Source organism: Helianthus annuus, chromosome 11 (assembly GCF_002127325.2).
Source record: "Helianthus annuus cultivar XRQ/B chromosome 11, HanXRQr2.0-SUNRISE, whole genome shotgun sequence".
Lineage (NCBI taxonomy): Eukaryota > Viridiplantae > Streptophyta > Magnoliopsida > Asterales > Asteraceae > Helianthus > Helianthus annuus.
This window is the reverse complement of record NC_035443.2, coordinates 63710844-63724543: the sequence shown is the minus strand read 5'-3', so window position 1 is coordinate 63724543 and position 13700 is coordinate 63710844.

The following is a 13700-nucleotide window of genomic DNA, read 5'->3' as shown; positions in this document are numbered from 1 at the left end:
ACCTAGGGAGTGTCCCTGATAGGCGTGTGACGTACCAATAACGAGCCACCAATTACATTGAACCCATACAAGTTATAAATAAAATCCCCATTAATAATAAAAATATACTCAACAAGTTAAAATGAAAATCAATAAGTTCAGCGGAAGCAAATAGTAAAACAAGTTAAATTGTTTCATAACCAAAGTATGGTCTCATGAAATCAATCACATAATCCTTCCAGTCGACCCATGACCACTCCAGTTACTCCAGACAGCAAGTTCCCCAAATCGAAGATACCTAACGACCTGCGAGCATGTAACAAGTGTATCAGACAAAGCTGGCGAGTTCACAGTTTTAGAAAACGTTTGTTACCGGTTGTATGTAAAACAGTTCACTGACAATGCAAGTAATATTGTTAATATCTCAATTCTGAACAAGACGGCTCCTGAAATACATGACTGCCCTTCCCACGTACTCCTATCTAGTACTGGGCCCGACTGGGTCATTAGTTCACATCCGTCCTCTCTAGGAGCGGTGTGAGGGTGCCAAACCTAAGTAGCGCTACCAACTAATACCCGTTACCCTCCAGGTAACATAATAAGGGACTTACAAGAATGATAGGTGAGAATATTAACCAATATACCCGTTTTTACCCAAAAGACTTATCCCTCCACGGGATACCCACTGACTGTCCCCAACCACTAGGACGCATGCTCGAGTGTAGTGAACTCACCTTGGGTTTGCTCGGTATGTTTATTTACGTATTCAAATTGATCAATCAAGTCCTAGCATAGTTGTAAAAGCCAATCAGTTTCATATAGACTCAAGTCGCATAGTTTCATACTCATATTACACAAGTAGCATACACGTATCTCACGTATTATCATGCAAGTCACAGTAGCCAATCATATTACAAAACGGTTCATTAGAGTTTCGGCCCATTTAATATAGTTGTATTAACCTACCGAATTAATTTATAAGCATACTCCATTGCTAACACTAACTTGCAATTCGGACAAGTAACAGCCCATAACATGATACTCACATACATATATTACTCACATTTATCTACAAAGCCCAATGTAATTCATGCAATTTAAAGAGGATGTGCGGCCCATAGAAGTATTCGACCCAACATGAGTTTGCATGGCATTCATTCTAATTCATTAGCCCACTCAAACTGCAAGTTACTAATTCAAATTCATAAAGTGAACGTGCAGTCCTTTTCCACCACAACTTCTCCTATTTTTCTAATTTAACTACACATGAAACTTAGACCAAGTAATAATCAAATAGATTCCTATTGTCAGTTCTAAATCACCCAACCCAACACCAACAGCCCAGTACTAGTGCACGACTTATTAATGTGCAGCCCACTAAGGAACAGCCCGCAACCCTTGTGCGATTGTCCTCTGGATGTGCGATCGGTACCTGGTTGTGCGACATGTATCATCTACTTGTACCAGGTAGACTTAATCATATGTGTGTGACATGAAGTTGTGCGACTCAACACAGAATGTGCGATCACGCAGTTAGTGCCGTAAATCATGGAATGATTAGTTGCAAGTTTCAATCATTAACCCCTACCTTAATTTGAGTCAATTATTATTGTATCTTTTAGGAACCTTAACAACAGTTTATGCTATTATCATTGCTGATCATATTGGATCGACAAGTGTTCGTTCCTAAATCACACAAGATCAATTCATTTATCATACATTCAGTTACTTATCAATGGCAATTCAAAATTAATGTGCAATCAATTCAAATAACATAGCGCTTTCAATATTCGATCATCATCATGTGTTCCCAACCCATGGACTAGAGTTTGTTACCAATTACATAATACTTTTGTGTTTGCCATATCATACCAACAATTATCGACATCACCTAACCTTTATGACATAATTTTTAATCATCACATAAATCATGATCATGGCCACCTACCCTAACAATTTATAATAACAGTTCCTCATTGTTGGCCTACCTACCCCTAGTCTGACTCAACCACTTACATGTTTTCACATTTGTGTAGAAAAAAGAATATCCCTTATTACATACACCTGCTAACCGATTACATCATAAAATAATAACATATGCAAAATATAGTTCACATACCAATCAACTGCACTCCTACGCATGATGCCTTGACACTGTTAAGGGTTATTTCGATTGGGGGGTGGTTCCACAGCCGCACGTAACTAGGGAATAAGTAGGGTTTGTTTTCAAGTTCTTGTGATAACCCTTTTTGATATTACGTATGCATAGTTATACTACAAGTTGGGCGGTTTACCTTTTTGACCGAAGTGGGCTCTAGCCCATCTAATCAACAGCAGCCCACTCTAATCAATTGCACATAATCTAGGCCCACTAAATCACTTATAATTTCCTTGAGCGTGTGTTTTAAATGGTGGCAACAGGGTCGGCCCATTAACAACCTCAACCGGCCCACTACAAGGTCTTAATTGTTTATGTTATAGTTAAGGCGTGAGATACCCAATTGTGTGTGTGGGCCGAAGTTATTGTGTAGCCAAAAGGGATATGTAGATGACCCATCATATGCGGCCCAAAGATACAAGCACACAATCCAAATCCGTTTACGTTTAGCATAGAATAAAATGTTTCACTCTAATTCTTGTACGTTTTAGATCATTACTGGATTCTACACCTTTCTATCTTTCAAAACTTGAATTCTAACCGTGAAATCACCAAGATCTAGGTGTTCTTGGGTGATGTCATCATGGTGTTCTTGAAGAACATCATGTTTTGGCCTCATTCAACTATGAATGGCTTAGATCTAACCGATTTCCACATAAACAAGCTAAGATCTATCAAAGATCTAAACATCCACATGTTGTGAAGAATTGAAAGAAGGAATCCCACTTTCTTTCAACTCTTTTACACTCAATGCCTTCAAACCGGTAGAAACGGAGCCTGAGCCGACCCACCGATCATTCCAATGGTTGGATGGTTCAAGATTCGGGTTCTATCTACGAGGTTCACCGACAATGGGTTAAACTCTAAGCCGACGTTCCGAACCGCTCAACGGACGGATTCGGGTGATTCCTGTCCGAGCCGGAGAGACAAGTAAGAACGAAGGTATCATAGTTCAACTCGTTATCAAACTACCTCAATATAATGACAAGTAACCAAACAGCCAAGTGTTAGACGAAAGGCCGACCAGGTCGGAGATGCTGGCCGGACGGCCAGGCTGTTCGAACAGCCCAGCCGATCGGACATGCCAGCCGATCGACCGGGCCAGCCGGTCGGCTAGCACATGGTCCCACACTTTTAAAATTTCAGGAAGCATAGTATTGAGGAAGAGATGTTCGATCGAACTACGTTTGGTGAACATTACTCTTCGGATCATGAAATACTATACTTCAACACTTAATCGTTTTCACAACTCGTTCGTAGTAGGGAATGCCAGCCGATCGAATAGACTGTTCGATCGAGTGACATTCAGTTGAGGACTAATTCTGAAGTTCCTAGCCAATCGAGCGAACCGCTCGATCGATCGACTTGAAAGGTAGGAACACTTCAGTGTTCTCAAATGCTGCAATGAAAACTTCAAAAGTTCAAATCCTCAAACACGAACACACCAGAGGAAGAAACAATCCACTCGAATGGCCCAGCCGATCGAGCCTACCGGCCGATCGAACAGGACTGTCCAACCGGACATACCAGCCGACCGAACAGCCCGTTCGATCGAACCTGTCGTTCGATCGACCAGCCTATTCGATCCATCCACACTTGTTTACTTTTCCACGTTACTTATTGTTGTGCTATCGAACTATTCAAGCTAATCTTACTCTCAGCGCTCCCTTCAATCCATAATCAATCACTTTGAGTATACTCGATCCCTTTTTGCTTTTAGCACTTTTGGGTGTTACATACGTTACCTATCAAATCACAATCAAACACAAACTATTTGGACGCTAACCATTTGCATGTGCTACTTGACTAAATGAATGCTGTTTATTATGTTTACACGTGGAGTGCTATCTACCTGCCTTAGCAACATAGTACTATAGTTTGGACTCAGCACCCGTTCACACGGGGGTTGTTAAGGACAATTACTTGCATGGATTACGGTGGTAATCATGTATTGCGAACCGTCTCGGACGGTCAACCCGCAGTCGTTGGTACCGATGGTCCCATGTCGATAATTAACATGCATCGTTTTCCTCTGTGTACGTGCCTGGTTATGCGTAAACTATTCGAATTCTATATGCTATTATCAAACTTGTGTGCTCACCTTTACATTTTATGTATTGACTTTATTTTAACGTATGTGACAGGTGCTTAAGTTGCTAGGATGCTTAGGCGCGTGGTGATGAAATCGAGGCTAGGGAGTCTAGAAACAATAAACAATTGTCTATAATAATAATTGAATCTGAGTTGTCGGAACGGAATTATTTGCCTAGTTGCTTTCTCTGATAACTTGTTTATTTATTTGGGATACGGTATGGGACGTATCACTTAACTGAATTTGTAATAATAGTTGTTGTGGAAACTTCTGGACAATCTGTTTCGGTCAGTGTCGCGCCCCGATGATTCCGCCATCGGTTGGGGTGTGATAGATTGGTATCAGAGCCATAACTATAGGGAATTAGGATAGACACGATCTAGTCCGGGTCACTGTCTTAGAGACCTAGACTATAGTTAGGAACCAACGGACCCAGTTTATGTGCTTATTCTGCAATCTTTCACTGTCCCTGCACTCGAGTTTTCAAATAGAGTCGGGAGATTTAGTTAGGAATAGGTGTGAAAGCCGCAACTCCTGACCAAACCGCCTGACTTATGCTGATTTTATCCGTTTATTCATGCTTATCTCATTATTTACACCAACAAGCAAGGGAGATTATACCAAATCAGGAGTGAAATCCATATTTTGATGAATAACCCCCTTATTTTATTAAAAACAAGGAAGAAGTTGCTAAGCCAAGGGGTGAAACCCTGACCTTGGCAGTTTGTTCTGGATTTTATTTATCTCACCAAGGCCACGATGGACTCCAGCGACCTGAACTCACAAGTATGACCTAGGAAGCGCGTGTGGAATGCCCAAGAATCGAGGCCAAAAAAAAACACAACCACTAGAGTCGAAAGTGATGACAAGTCTACTGTAAATAGTCGAGTTGCCTTGAGTAGTCGATGTCTAGTAGCCGCAGACAATTTATCTCTCGATTTTATGTGCTCGATTCTGAGAACCGCAACCGCGTACTCTGATGACTCGTTGATTTTTGTGTGCTTTCCCTGTTCTGTGTTTTTATTTTGGGGTATTATTCGATTTTGCTATCATTTCAATCGACACACACGACTCGTACTGTTATTCTATCCCTAATCGATCCCCAGTTGTTGCAATCTAAACGATATTACGATATGATGTGCTATACGACTAAGTAGGACGAATACGATACTATTCGATATGTTATACGAACGACACGCAAGCTTTGAATGATAGGATCTTGAGGCAGTCAGAAAGCTATATGTGCTTATAGGGGAATTACGTGATATTACCTGCTTCTGTGATTAAATGGTTACGTGCTTTCGTGTTTATGTGACTCTGTGCTTATGTGCTTCTGCGCCTACGTACATCTGTGGTTTTGTGCATATGTGTTTACGTTCTATGTGTTTCGACGTGATTCTAAGCTTTAGATAATAGTAGACGTGTGAGGTGAGATTCGATTCTGTTGTGTTGAGTCTCGTGACGATGTCTGTTGCAGACCATGTCGTCGTCTGGACACCGAACCCCACTTACCCGCTAGGAAAAGAGGGACAGACGTCTCGCTGCTATCATCTCCAAGCAAGTGGCGAAATCTGTGAGTGAGGTGTATGAAAATGCCAGCAAAACGTCAGAAGAATCCCGAGCTGAAAACCCTAAGGATTCAAGCAAGGCTGCTTTCAGCTTCAAGCAGTTCAAAGCATGCGGACCAAAAGAGTTCACTGGCGAAGATGGTTCTACAGCCATGTTTCACTGGTTTGACTCGGTCGAAGTCACTCTGCGCCAGAGCGGATGTCCTAAACATCTCCGCACTCTCAATGCTACAGGCGTCTTCCAGTCCCGTGCTCTAGACTGGTGGATGGCCAAACGAAACAAGCGCGGAAATGATGCAGCTTACGAGCTAACATGGGAGGAGTTCAAGGCAATTATGACCGACGAATTCTGCCCTCCTCATGAACGCCAAAAGCTGGAGGACGAGTTCTGGGGAATCAAGCAGAAGGATGGAGACAACGCTGCTCTCACTGCTCGCTTCAAGCAGCTTAGCATTGTCTGTCCTGATCAAGTCAAGACCTCAGATCAAGCCATCAAGAAGTACATTCGAGCCCTGCCCGACTGTGTAGCCGACTTTGTTCACGTCGCCAAGCCAGCAACGATCGAAGAAACCTACCTGCTAGCCGCTGAGATCAATGACAAGCGGGTAAAGTCTGGTTTCTGGGATAAGCCAACCAAGTCTCTGCACCAAGCCACCACAACACCCACCGACTTCTCTGCTCAATCCTCCAAGTTATCGAGAAGGAAGAAGAACAACAACAACAACTCCAGCAACAAGAGCTGTGCTGCCGCGACAAACGCCACTCCTCTACAAGCTGTACCAGCTCAACAGCAGCAGCACCCTCGCTTAGCTCCAGTGATCAATGCACCGCCAGCAAAGCGTGCATACACAGGCCCTCACCCACTCTGCCCGACATGCTCTTATCATCATCCAGTGGGTCTAGCTTGTCGTTTTTGCGCTCACTACAACCTGTACGGTCATTTCACTGCGAACTGTCGCTATGGTCCTCGTCAAGCCCCAGTTCAAGCTACTGTCAACCAAGCTCTACTCCCCGCCACTCAAGGCCAACAAGCAGCTCCAGCACCTGCAGTCAATGCTCGAGTCTGCTTTGCATGTGGTGACCCTAACCACTTTGCAAACAGGTGCCCGAACAGGGTGGTTAAGCAAGAGCCCCAGCAGCAACAGCAACAACAGCAGCCTCAGCAACAGCAGCAAGCAGCCCATGCCCGAACCTTCAACATCAATGCCCGTCAGGCTCAAGCGGATAACAACGTGGTTAATGGTACGTTCCTTGTGAATGGTATTTATGCATCATGTTTGTTTGAGACTGGAGCCGATAACTGCTTTGTGTCATTTGAATTCGAGAAGCTCCTTAGTCGTAAGCGCTTCTATCTATCCTCGTCATTCGAAGTCGAAGTCGCTACAGGAAGAACTATTGCCGTTAACTCTGTACTCCGTGATTGTACTCTCGAGCTCAACAATCACATCTTCCCAATCGACCTTATTCCAATGCGACTCGGAAGCTTCGATGTCATAATAGGCATGGACTTTCTTCGCGAAAACCATGCCGAAGTTGTATGCTTCGAGAAGATGATTCGATTCTCACTCGCGAATGGTGATTATTTGTGTGTGTACGGTGAAACAGCGTCGAAAGGTCTCAAGCTTATGTCGTGTATTCAAGCCAGCAAGTATCTCCGCAAGGAATACCGAGCTTTCTTGGCCAACATCGTAGTAGCGGAGAAGGGAAAGAAAAAGAGAGTTGAAGTTAAAGACGTTCCAGTGGTTCGAGAATTTCCTCAGGTGTTCCCTGACGATCTTCCCGAACTACCACCAAGTCGTGATATCGACTTCCGCATCGACCTCATTCCTGGAGCTAACCCCGTTGCCAAAACCCCTTATCGACTCGCTCCATCCGAAATGCGGGAACTCTCGAACCAACTCCAGGAATTACTCGAAAAAGGCTTTATTCGCCCAAGCACCTCTCCTTGGGGCGCACCAGTCCTTTTTGTCAAAAAGAAGGATGGATCGTTCCGGATGTGCATCGACTATCGGGAATTGAATAAGCTAACCATCAAGAACCGATACCCCTTACCCCGAATTGACGATTTGTTTGATCAGCTACAAGGTGCAGCATGCTTCTCTAAGATCGATCTACGTTCAGGATATCATCAGCTACGGATTCAAGAGGAAGACATTCCTAAAACCGCTTTCCGAACCCGTTATGGCCATTACGAATTTGTAGTTATGCCCTTTGGTCTAACCAATGCACCCGCGGTTTTTATGGACCTGATGAATCGCGTGTGTAAGCCTTATCTTGACCGTTTCGTCATCGTGTTCATCGACGATGTCTTGATTTATTCCAAATCGAAAGCCGAACACGCGCAACATCTACGTTTGGTTCTCGAGTTACTCCAGGGAAACCAACTCTATGCCAAGTTCTCCAAATGCGAATTCTGGTTGGAGGAGGTTCAATTTCTGGGTCACATAGTGAATAGTCGGGGTATCCATGTCGATCCTGCGAAGATTGAAGCTGTCAAAAGCTGGATTACGCCTAAGAACCCGTCAGAAGTTCGTTCTTTTCTCGGACTAGCGGGCTATTATCGACGATTCATCGAAGGATTCTCCAAGATCGCTGTGCCACTTACCGCTCTTACGCATAAGGACAAGCCTTTTGTGTGGGGAAACGCACAAGAGACTGCCTTCCAAACCCTCAAGCATATGCTGTGCAACGCACCTATTCTTACGCTGCCCGACGGAAGCGACAACTTCATTGTCTACTGTGATGCTTCTAACCTTGGCCTCGGCTGTGTCCTCATGCAGCGAGACAAGGTTATAGCCTACGCATCTCGACAGCTCAAGATCCACGAGAAGAACTATACAACCCATGACCTCGAGCTAGGCGCGGTTGTCTTTGCATTAAAGATTTGGCGACACTACCTGTATGGCACTAAGTGTACAATCTACACTGATCACAGGAGTTTACAACACATCTTTAATCAGAGAAAGCTTAATATGCGTCAACGCCGATGGGTAGAACTTCTCAACGATTACGACTGTGAGATCCGTTATCACCCAGGCAAGGCGAACGTGGTTGCCGACGCACTCAGCAGAAAGAGTTACGTGCTCAGTACCCGAAACATCCAAGCCCAGCACAACCTCGAAACCCTTATCCGCGAAGCTCAACATGCTTGCTTTAATGAGCGCACATTGAAGAAAGAGAGAATCTATCACGATGGAGCTCAGTTAGTAAGCAAATCAGATGGGATATTCTATTATCTGGACCGAATTTGGATCCCTAAGCGGACCGATTTGCGAAAGATTATCATGAACGAAGCCCACAAATCCCGGTATTCTATTCATCCCGGCGCAGACAAGATGTACCAGGATCTTCGTTATAGGTACTGGTGGCCGGGTATGAAAAGGGATATCGCTCTTTACGTGGGAAGTTGTCTAACGTGTGCAAGAGTCAAGGCTGAACATCAAAGGCCTTCTGGCTTACTCGAACAACCACCGATGCCTATATGGAAGTGGGAGAGTATAGCTATGGATTTCATAACAAAACTCCCGCCAACGCCATCAGGTCACGACAGTATTTGGGTTATAGTTGATCGTCTAACGAAATCAGCCCACTTTTTGCCAATACGAGAAGACTACAAAGTGGAACGACTAGCCCAAATCTACACCGACGAGATCATTCGTAATCATGGTACGCCTCGTGACATCATTTCAGATCGTGACACTCGGTTCACTTCGCGATTGTGGGAAACGTTTCAAGCGGCCCTTGGTACGTCGCTTAATCTGAGTACTGCATTCCATCCTCAAACCGACGGACAGACTGAAAGAACGATCCGTACTCTTGAAGAAATGCTCCGAGCGTGTGTTATAGATTTCGGTGGTAGTTGGAACAAACACCTGCCATTGGTGGAATTCTTGTACAATAATAGCTATCATGCCAGCATTCAAATGGCACCTTTCGAGGCTTTGTATGGTAGAAGATGTCGATCGCCTATTGTGTGGCACGAAATCGGTCACTCGCAACAAACCGGTCCCGAGATTCTACAAGAAACGACTGACAAAATCCACCAGATTCGAGACAATTTGGTAAAAGCTCGGAACAGACAGAAAAGTTACGCCGATAGAAGACGCAAGCCCCTTAAATTTGAAGTTGGTGACTACGTACTCCTAAAGGTATCACCTTGGAAGGGTGTAGTCCGATTCGGCAAGAAAGGGAAACTCGCGCCTCGATATGTTGGACCTTTTAGGATTCTGGAAAGAATCGGAAAAGTCGCCTACAGACTCGAGCTACTGGAGGAACTCAGTAACGTCCACCCGACTTTCCACGTCTCTAACCTCCGAAAATGCCTTGCTGATCATGATCTAATTGTACCGCTCGACGATCTTCAGGTCAACGAAACGTTACACTTCGTGGAAAAGCCTGTCGAAATCATGGATCGCCAAACATAGCAGCTCAGGCGCTCTCGCATCCCGATCGTGAAGGTCTGATGGGAAGGCAAACGAGGCGCGGAGTTCACTTGGGAACTCGAATGCGACATGAAGGCAAAGTACCCGCAGCTGTTTAAATGAATAGATCTGAAGCATCGAGTTGGTAAATCACGGCGTTGTGTAGCCTTCGAGCCTAATTTCGGGACAAAATTCCCTAAACAAGGGGAGGCTGTAACACCCCGTGCTTTCGAATGTCAAAGTTAAAGTCAAAGTCCAAGTCAACTTTGACTTTCTTTGACTGTAGATAGTCTATCTTATGTTTTAATTGTATTATGTGGAGTAAGTGTTGTAATCAGCAAGAATCAAAGTAATCGAATGTGTTAACGCGAACCGATCTACGACTGTGAATGATAGGAAGTAACAATGCGATAAAGTTAACTAATCAGCAATCAAACCAATCTAACAATCAATCGAACTCGAGACTCGAATTATGCGAATTTTGGTATTGTTATACGTGTGTGTGTGCCTTATGTTGCTTGTGCGTGCTTACTTCACGTTCGGTGTGGTACTCAAGCAAATCAATCGAAAACCAAATCGAAACTCGAAAAGCAGTCGAACACAATCGAAACCGACATCGAAACGTGACTTATAGAAGATTGTATGTTAGATATAGTGATTGGGACTAAAAGTAATTTGATTAGGAACTCTATCGTATTCGTATCATCGTCCATCGAAATCGAAACATCGAAAACCGTCGCGAAATACTCAAAGTGTGACGCGGATCGAACAGGAGGCGTCCTGATCGAACAGGCCAGCCGATCGGCTAGCATCTTGCCAGCCGATCGAGCAGCCCACTCGATCGGAACTCCTGGCCGATCGGCTGCCACTTTCCTCTTTTGGAAGCCTATAAATAGGGTTGTCCTTGTCTTCATTTCCACTTTTGGAAAGTTCTGACCGGCCAGCTCCTATTCTTCATCTTTTCTCAGATCTCTCTCAATCCCGGTAAGTTTTCACTCTAATTCTTGTACGTTTTAGATCATTACTGGATTCTACACCTTTCTATCTTTCAAAACTTGAATTCTAACCGTGAAATCACCAAGATCTAGGTGTTCTTGGGTGATGTCATCATGGTGTTCTTGAAGAACATCATGTTTTGGCCTCATTCAACTATGAATGGCTTAGATCTAACCGATTTCCACATAAACAAGCTAAGATCTATCAAAGATCTAAACATCCACATGTTGTGAAGAATTGAAAGAAGGAATCCCACTTTCTTTCAACTCTTTTACACTCAATGCCTTCAAACCGGTAGAAACGGAGCCTGAGCCGACCCACCGATCATTCCAATGGTTGGATGGTTCAAGATTCGGGTTCTATCTACAAGGTTCACCGAAAATGGGCTAAACTCTAAGCCGACGTTCCGAACCGCTCAACGGACGGATTCGGGTGATTCCTGTCCAAGCCGGAGAGACAAGTAAGAACGAAGGTATCATAGTTCAACTCGTTATCAAACTACCTCGATATAATGACAAGTAACCAAACAGCCAAGTGTTAGACGAAAGGCCGACCAGGTCGGAGATGCTGGCCGAACGGCCAGGCTGTTCGAACAGCCCAGCCGATCGGACATGCCAGCCGATCGACCGGGCCAGCCGGTCGGCTAGCACATGGTCCCACACTTTTAAAATTTCAGGAAGCATAGTATTGAGGAAGAGATGTTCGATCGAACTACGTTTTGTGAACATTACTCTTCGGATCATGAAATACTATACTTCAATACTTAATCGTTTTCACTACTCGTTCGTAGTAGGGAATGCTAGCCGATCGAGTGACATTCAGTTGAGGACTAATTCTGAAGTTCCTAGCCGATCGAGCGAACCGCTCGATCGATCGACTTGAAAGGTAGGAACACTTCAGTGTTCTCAAATGCTGCAACGAAAACTTCAAAAGTTCAAATCCTCAAACACAAACACACTAGAGGAAGAAGCAATCCACTCGAATGGCCCAGCCGATCGAGCCTACCGGCCGATCGAACAGGACTGTCCAACCGGACATACCAGCCGACCGAACAGCCCGTTCGATCGAACCTGCCGTTCGATCGACCAGCCTATTCGATCCATCCACACTTGTTTACTTTTCCGCGTTACTTATTGTTGTGCTATCGAACTATTCAGGCTAATCTTACTCTCAGCGCTCCCTTCAATCCATAATCAATCACTGTGAGTATACTCGATCCCTTTTTGCTTTTAGCACTTTTGGGTGTTACATACGTTACCTATCAAATCACAATCAAACACAAACTATTTGAACGCTAACCATTTGCATGTGCTACTTGACTAAATGAATGCTGTTTATTATGTTTACACGTGGAGTGCTATCTACCTGCCTTAGCAACATAGTACTATAGTTTGGACTCAGCACCCGTTCACACGGGGGTTGTTAAGGACAATTACTTGCATGGATTACGGTGGTAATCATGTATTGCGAACCGTCTCGGACGGTCAACCCGTAGTCGTTGGTACCGATGGTCCCATGTCGATAATTAACATGCATCGTTTTCCTCTGTGTACGTGCCTGGTTATGCGTAAACTATTCGAATTCTATATGCTATTATCAAACTTGTGTGCTCAGCTTTACATTTTATGTATTGACTTTATTTTAACGTATGTGACAGGTGCTTAAGTTGCTAGGATGCTTAGGCGCGTGGTGATGAAATCGAGGCTAGGGAGTCTAGAAACAATAAACAATTGTCTGTAATAATAATTGAATCAGAGTTGTCGGAACGGAATTATTTGCCTAGTTGCTTTCTCTGATAACTTGTTTATTTATTTGGGATACGGTATGGGACGTATCACTTAACTGAATTTGTAATAATAGTTGTTGTGGAAACTTCTGGACAATCTGTTTCGCTCAGTGCCGCGCCCCGATGATTCCGCCATCGGTTGGGGTGTGACAGGCAACCTCATCGACGACGATGAGTCCCTAAGAGGGTGATTGTAACGATATACGATACCGAGAAGATTAACAAGAACCAATGTAACCCCTTAGGCAAATCCCACATCGGCCGTGGACATGAGAGATTCTTGGTTGATATGGAATGTAATGCCTTATAAATCACCAACGCGTTTTGGGCTTAGTTGGCTGTGAAGCACATAAAAACTCCACATTTCGGAATCAAGTAATTTGTGGATAGGAAATCTTGATCAAATAATTCAGAATGTTCAACCAGCACGAGCGTTTAAGTTTTTGTGTTTGAAGACCATGTATCTAACAGATCATACGTTTTGAGCTAATACAAAACAACTTTTCATGAAAGAGTAATAGTTGAGCGCAGTGGGTGTGACATCCGGGTGAAGGCTCGGCTCGGGATTTAACCCGGGTTCGAGTCCAACGGGGGGCAAGGGTTTACCCATTCCACGGGGTTCCCGCGCATCAGGAGTGTGCTACACTTTCTAGCAGTGGTCAAGTAGTCGGCCTTTGGACATAGCTCGGAAAGGGTGGGT